This window comes from Priapulus caudatus, unplaced genomic scaffold (genome assembly GCF_000485595.1).
Source record: "Priapulus caudatus unplaced genomic scaffold, Priapulus_caudatus-5.0.1 Scaffold283, whole genome shotgun sequence".
NCBI lineage: Eukaryota > Metazoa > Priapulida > Priapulimorpha > Priapulimorphida > Priapulidae > Priapulus > Priapulus caudatus.
Window position 1 is genome coordinate 249,273 of NW_014577344.1, and position 7,025 is coordinate 256,297.

The 7,025-nt window shown below is 40.7% G+C and overlaps 1 long non-coding RNA gene across 1 annotated transcript; it reads left to right on the forward strand.

The window, feature by feature from the left end:
• The first annotated feature begins 744 nt into the window (after nt 1-744).
• Nucleotides 745-6,995, forward strand: LOC106808514. Its single transcript, XR_001393782.1, has 4 exons — nt 745-786; nt 3,689-3,745; nt 4,804-4,872; nt 5,814-6,995. It is a non-coding gene; the product is annotated as an uncharacterized LOC106808514 (long non-coding RNA).
• Nucleotides 6,996-7,025: the final 30 nt, after the last annotated feature.

Here is a 7,025-nt window from a genome sequence, read left to right on the forward strand (position 1 = left end):
CGCCTATACTATAATTAACCTGACGAGCTAGCGTGACATCGACGAAGAATCCATAACATAACAATGATAACTTTTACTACAAGAAAATGGCTATAGAGCTGTGCAGTGCACACCATACTGAACACGCGCGCCAAATCACGACTTTTATTTCGTAATGTTGCGTATTATTCCGTAAAGTTGCGACGCGTCGTCACCATGGCAACGGTCACATGGTGAAGCCGCCATCGATTTGTACTGGTGCCGTGTTTGTACCGATGTTAATTAGTAAGCTTATACTAACGTGGGCAGAACCGCAGGCGCCAGTATCAAGTAGCGTGTGTCTCATAGACAGAGTAACGTAATTATACGTAGCATTACTTTACAAGGAAAACATCGATCACCTAAGAACAGATACACAATATCTGGCACATGGTTCCATATTTACGGAACATACGAAATATAGATATTATTACTATACAGTAGAGAGGGGATAAGCGCATAAATTGGTAATATTGCGTCTTTTATATGTATGTCTTCCTAAAGGTTTTTTTATTTAGCGTCAAGTAAATAACTTGCGAAAGGATATATATGATGCTGGACAGGTGATTAGTTTATCGTATAAATAGGCAAACTACGCCATATACAGATAAGAAAATGCCTGAAAGGTGGAGTACCTGGTAGTGAGTATAGCCGGTTGAATTCCTCTTGCTCACGCATAATAACCATATTACCAAACTACACATATCGTTGTTTATTTCATGGAGCAGCCTGCTGCCGATAGAAGAAAACTTCCTGCTGCAATTTAAGGTAAGAATTACTAGAGGTTGTGAATCGGTAGCCTCCTTATAGTTTGGTACATGAGGCCTACAGGAAATCATAGACAGATAGGATCAATTTGAGTGTAGCATTAATATACTTGTTAGGTTCTCTATTTCCATCAGCGTAAGTCTAAGAAGCATGCACGGGAAATTGTTTGCATCACGATGCGTCGCTTGGTACGCATCAGCCCGGTTATTACTGAAAATGAGGTATTCAACAAGCATTTAGGACTTTATATTGTAGTAAATATATTATTAGTAAGTAGAGTATATATATATATATATATATGTATATATATAAATAAATAAATAAATATATTTATTTATTTATTTATTTATTTATTTATTTATGCGTGTGTACGCGCGTGCACCGTGCACTGCCCGTACATATGTGCGTCCAGGCGCGCGTGTACCTATATAGACCAAGTGATAGTCATATACTACTGTACGACATACTATCAGAAGAGTCGTAATATCAGGAGTCTATCAATTGATCGACTCCTGGTAATATAGACCAGTGGTTCTTAACCTTTTTTCTGAGTCATGGACCTCTTTGAGAATCTACATAAGCAAATAAACATGCAAAATGCAAAATGAAAATGCACATGAAAAATGCACATAAGCACATAAACACAAAATTTTAATGCGCCTGGTTTACGGACCACCTGAAGCCCATCAACAAAGGACCACAGGTTAAGAACCTCTGATATAGACACTGCTGATAATATGAGAGGGGTTGAGCAGTCACACGTCCATTAAGTGCCCGATGTCTCTTCACTCACCGCACTCTATATGCACGGTGTTAGTATTCGTGTACATACGAATAATAATTAGTAGCAACAATTATCTGCAGGTCATATAGTCTAGCAATCTATATACAATAACATTATTAATTATGTTGTACATTATATTTAGTAATGTGAATAACGTTAGATTCAGATTATCACAGGCCCATATGAGAATCACAACAAAAGTTCCGTGTAGAATATTCCACTCGTTATGGCTACACCATAGCCTGAAAGTTTGTATGAAACAACTAGAAGTGATTGAATTAAAACTAAACTGCCGTGGACGTAACACACAAATGTGAATAAAGCAACTCCTGCCGTATACATGCGCATGTCCGTGCGTGTTGTGTGTGTGTGTGGGTGTGTGTGTGTGTGTGTGTGTGTGTGCGTGTGCGTGTGCGTGTGCATGTGCGTGTGCGTGTGCGTATGCCTACGTATGTATGTGTGTGTGTGGGGGGGGGGGGTTCTTGTGGGCGGGTGTGCGTGAGGGTGTGTGGAATATTTTGGTGATGGGTTGATGTGTGGTAACGTCCGAAGGGAACACGAATGACAGAAAATAGTTCGGAGGAATCAAAGCGAAGCGTCAGTACGGCGCCACTTATGATTGCATCGTGTATAGCCATGGTTGCATGTATGGTAACGGCATTCGTCTTTTTCTGATACAGGTACAATGTGTGTGTGTGTGTGTGTGTGTGTGTGTGTGTGTGTGTGTGTGTGTGTGTGTGTGTGTGTGTGTGTGTGTGTGTGTGCGTGTAATGTGAGTGCGTTTGTTGTGTGCGTGGTGTGCCGCCGGCGTACGTGCGTGCGTGGCGTGTCTGTGTGCAGTGCGTGGCGTGTGCGCGGTGTGCGTGAGCGCGTGTGCGTGATGCGTGTTGCCGTCGTGGTTTTGCCGTAGTGGCTTATCACGCGTGCTTAATGCGAGTGGTGCGTGCACTGCGCATTGCGTGTGTGTTCGAACAGCCTCCGAAATTTACATAAACTATATGTTCTATTTATTTAACTTTGGTTATATCCATTGTTTAACGCTGGAATTTCGTGCCTAACCAACTTCGCTATAAAATGGTGAATAGCTAGAAGTTCTTTCTTAACAGGCACAAGCTGAATAGCACATAGGAGTGAATCATTCTTAACACAAAGGAGTAAAACATGTAATACGCCACCTTAAACCGCACAATGCCGGCATACTAAACGCCCTAAATGTTTCTTCAAGTACTAGTACTAGGCAAATACTTGCGTGTCATGCATAATCATAATACGCCGTTATGGCATAAATAAACTCAGTTCGCCTCGCCGATGTTGACTGGCGGGCGTTCGCCAAAGCAATGAAAGAAGGTGCGAAAATGGGCAGGGTAATCAGGGCGCCAACGCTAAAGTTGTTTGCAACACAACATAACATCGAAGTGGCTGACGTGAACGTCACAGCTGTTATTTATCTCTTGCTGCGCCCGTACGGCGATGTACCCCCGCGGCCGCTGCAGCGGCTCCGGTGCTTGGGAATTGCGGGAACTGCTCAACGAACATCGGAGGTAATCGTTGCATAAATACCTTTTATAAGAACAACGAGCGCCAGTGAACTGGAGGGAACCATAGAGGTTTATTCTTGGCGGCCATCAAGGTAGTATCATGTATGGGCATGACAGGCGAGAGTATTTGCTAGTCTAGGTACTCGAAGAATATTAGCGTTTGGATGCGCATTGTGCGGCTTTAAAAGGTGCGTATACATGTTTTACTCCTATTTGATAAAATAATAACAATAAATAAATAATATCAATGATTAATAATAGTAATAATAACAATAATAATAATAATAATAATAATAATAATAATAATAATAATAATAATAATTCATTAAGTAAAGGCGGGTTAGTGTCGAATTTTCTACTTTAACTAGCTGGGTTAATACTGGAAGTTTCACATACACTATACACTATACACTACACATTCACATTCACATACACATTCACATTCACATACACTCACATTCACATATATATGTTCACACTATATGTCGGGAGAGTATGGTATCGATCCTGCACTCGTGATTATGTAAAAAAAATGTGTACGTGCGATTATCGGCGTCAATCCCCCACTTCTATTGTCTAGGGATCACACCAGATAGACGTGGCTACCTTCAACAAAATATTCGAGCATTACGACAAGGTGAGTTGCATGACCGCGTGTCTCGCTCTCTATGCGTACTAGGCAGTACATGCTCCCCCATGCGTGCGCTTCTCGAATTCGAACGAAATAACCTACTGTAGGAAACGCTGCGTAATTGCCGTCGTACGGTTCACAGCAAACGTCGCCATTGTGAACACTGCGTTGTATTGTCATTCACATTACTTGCAAATTCTGTTATGCCGCAGTCAGATGGATTTGCAATGATGGCCAGCAATCACGTGATCGCATGTTTTAGTTCATTTCATGACCACTATGCAGTCCGTCGCGCCGCTGTCAGATTCATCGTAGATCTATGAAACAAACATCGGGACTAAAGTAAATCCTAAGAATTGTATGGTCACGATACTCTGCATATGCAGATAAAGATGGTGTTTTAATACATGATGCGTAGATACGAGAATAGCGTTGTCAACGTATATCCTAGCACTGCAGCAAACTGAACTTATTGGTTTCTGTCACACGGTCTTTGATTGGATAGGAGACGGTTGTTTTTGTATGATTGGTATTTTAACGGAAATCTGAAACGATTCGTGAAACATCGTAAAACATTAATAACGTTTACTTTACTGAATCTTTATTATGATGCACTATTAGAAACAAACTCCACGACGATTATATCAACAATGAGAAAATCAGGTTCTCCTATAGTAAATACTAAATATAAACCCTCGAGTTATATAATTTTATTCTTTGCATCGTCGTTTACATATCGTTACAAATTTGCTACCGTGACGCATTAAGCAGTCATCTCTGTGTAATCACAAACGCGTTTAACCGCCAAAAGTTGTTATTTTATCGGTGAACGCACGACGTTAGATTTAACTGTAACCAATATGCAACTTGTATAATTAATAGAATATCTCACAGAATTAGTGTATTATTTAGGCTGATCGCGGAATTTGCGCTAATATTGATGATGATGATGATGATGATGATGATGATGATGATGATGATGATGATGATGGTGGTGGTGGTGGTAATGGTGATGATGATACTAATAATAACAATAGTCAATATTACTATAATAAAATTTCTAGGACAAGAACGGCACAATATCAGGGTCCGAATTGGATACATTCCTCATGGATATCCTAACAGGACTTCGCGTACGTATATGCTACTTACACTATGCCTTATCGCAAACTCGATATTTTATTCAACGTTACTCCAGTCATGTGTTAATCACCTGAATCGTATATCTTCTATCCGCGCTACATGATACTCAAATTGTACCTTAATTTTAAACTCTAATTTTTTAGATTTGGGGTTTTTCTTGTCCTAAGCCATGTATTTTAATCTTGCGGTACATATCATTCAAATCACGTTTTATTTTAAACAGCCATTTTTGGTTCATATAGATACGATGTTTTTTTAATCTTGAATTTGTAGTACCACTAGTGTTGTGCTCTATAAGAAACATAATATCTTCAATTTGTGATACATATGACTAAAGTCGTGCCTCATCGTAAATCTTAAATGTCTTCAGATTTTAAATATATGCGTGAATTTGGGCATGACCTTGCCTAATAAATTTCGATAATTATCAAAGCAATAAATCACGCGGTAGTTGATCGACGAATTATATCTATTAATAAAATAGATGATTAATGACGTTGGCGTAGTATTTTTACTCATGATCTAGCCAATCGATTACATATATATATATATACGTCAAGTTACGGTCGCGCGACGTACAAACCAAAATCTAAATGGAATGTAAAATAAGATAATAAATGCGTTGGGTAAAATCTTTTACGTGTACACACTTCCGTTCGGCCGTTTTTTGGGCGCACAGTGTGAAGCTTTTGCTAGATAGCGCGCGCGAGTTGTCATTCATGAAGTCCATTTACACGAGGGTTCTAAATATAAGGTACTTTAATATTATACAGTTCCTTTATAACATTATCCTCTGCCGCTAATTGAGGTAACTTCTATTAAGGCACGTAATCTAAAGTTCGGACATATGAGTCCCTTATCATAGATATCATTTCCTTACAGTCTCTCTAAAACAATCGTTCCTCATCGCGTGGCATTACAATGATTTTAGCCCGACGACGAAGCGTCTAACCAGGATCTGCAGAAATTCAAGAAGATGGTTATGAAATCGTGCGACCTGACGAAGGACGGCCAGTTGCAGAAGGAGGAGATGGCATTGTGGCTGGGAATACCCATCTCTATTTATTGAATGCGTCACCCGCGATGTGTGTGTGCGCGCGTTGATCACTCCCCAACTTGCATCTTTCTTTAGTCGATTGACTTACGTTGATCGAGTCCGCTAGATGGCAGCACGGTGGAGTGTATCGTCTGCGCACCTAAAAAATCACAGGTGGAAGATAGTATATGATTGCTCTGCAAAAGTCTCATGCCAGCTATACCTTGGTTACTTCTGCGCTTCCTAGTGCAATGCAGCGTACAGTTCCGCTACTCAGGGTACTAACTACTACTGTGTGAATTACTAGGCAAATGTCTCGCACCCTGGTGTCCAGAGGTGTTCGCATACAATATGCTAGGTGCTTCCGCCCTTTTTCGGTATACACAACACTTCAGCGTTACACCACGAGTAAGGCGTGTTGTCCGCCTCTATTATACGTACTTGAGCCGGCCCGAATCTTTAACGTGTTAAATCGGTAACTACGTTTCGTGCATATATCTAAACAACGCACGGCGGCATGGACATCACCACTGGAACCCATATGCCAAGAGAGATCCTTGTAGACTCCATTTCAGGCTTCCGGTTTCACGAGTTCCGGGACGTCATTTCCGAACCAGATCGTCGTCGAGTTCGCAGCAATGTTCGTAAGCCTTTGTCAATAACGACCAACTGTTACCGATGACGATATTACGCTATAGCCATCGCCGGGTCTCGATTCGATTAATCTGGATTTGATTACTCAGTGACCAACGGCACCGAGCAATTAAGGAATTAAGTATCATTCCATTGGTTACCTTAGCCGGTTAATCGGCTTAAACCTTCTTATATATGATTGCTTGGTACGCTGAACCGTCTGTACGAGATGCCTTGTCATAAGTCTGGCTAATTGCCAGCTTTATAATTAATGAATGTTACGTCACGTTGTGACATCACGATGATGAAATGTTTAAAAAATTAGCATCATAATTGCTGAGCGCGGTCACAACAAGTTTCTGTCGTGAGCTACATACACAGCACACACACACACATGTGCACAAACACACACATACACATACACACAGGCACACACACACACACACACACACACACACACACACACACACACAC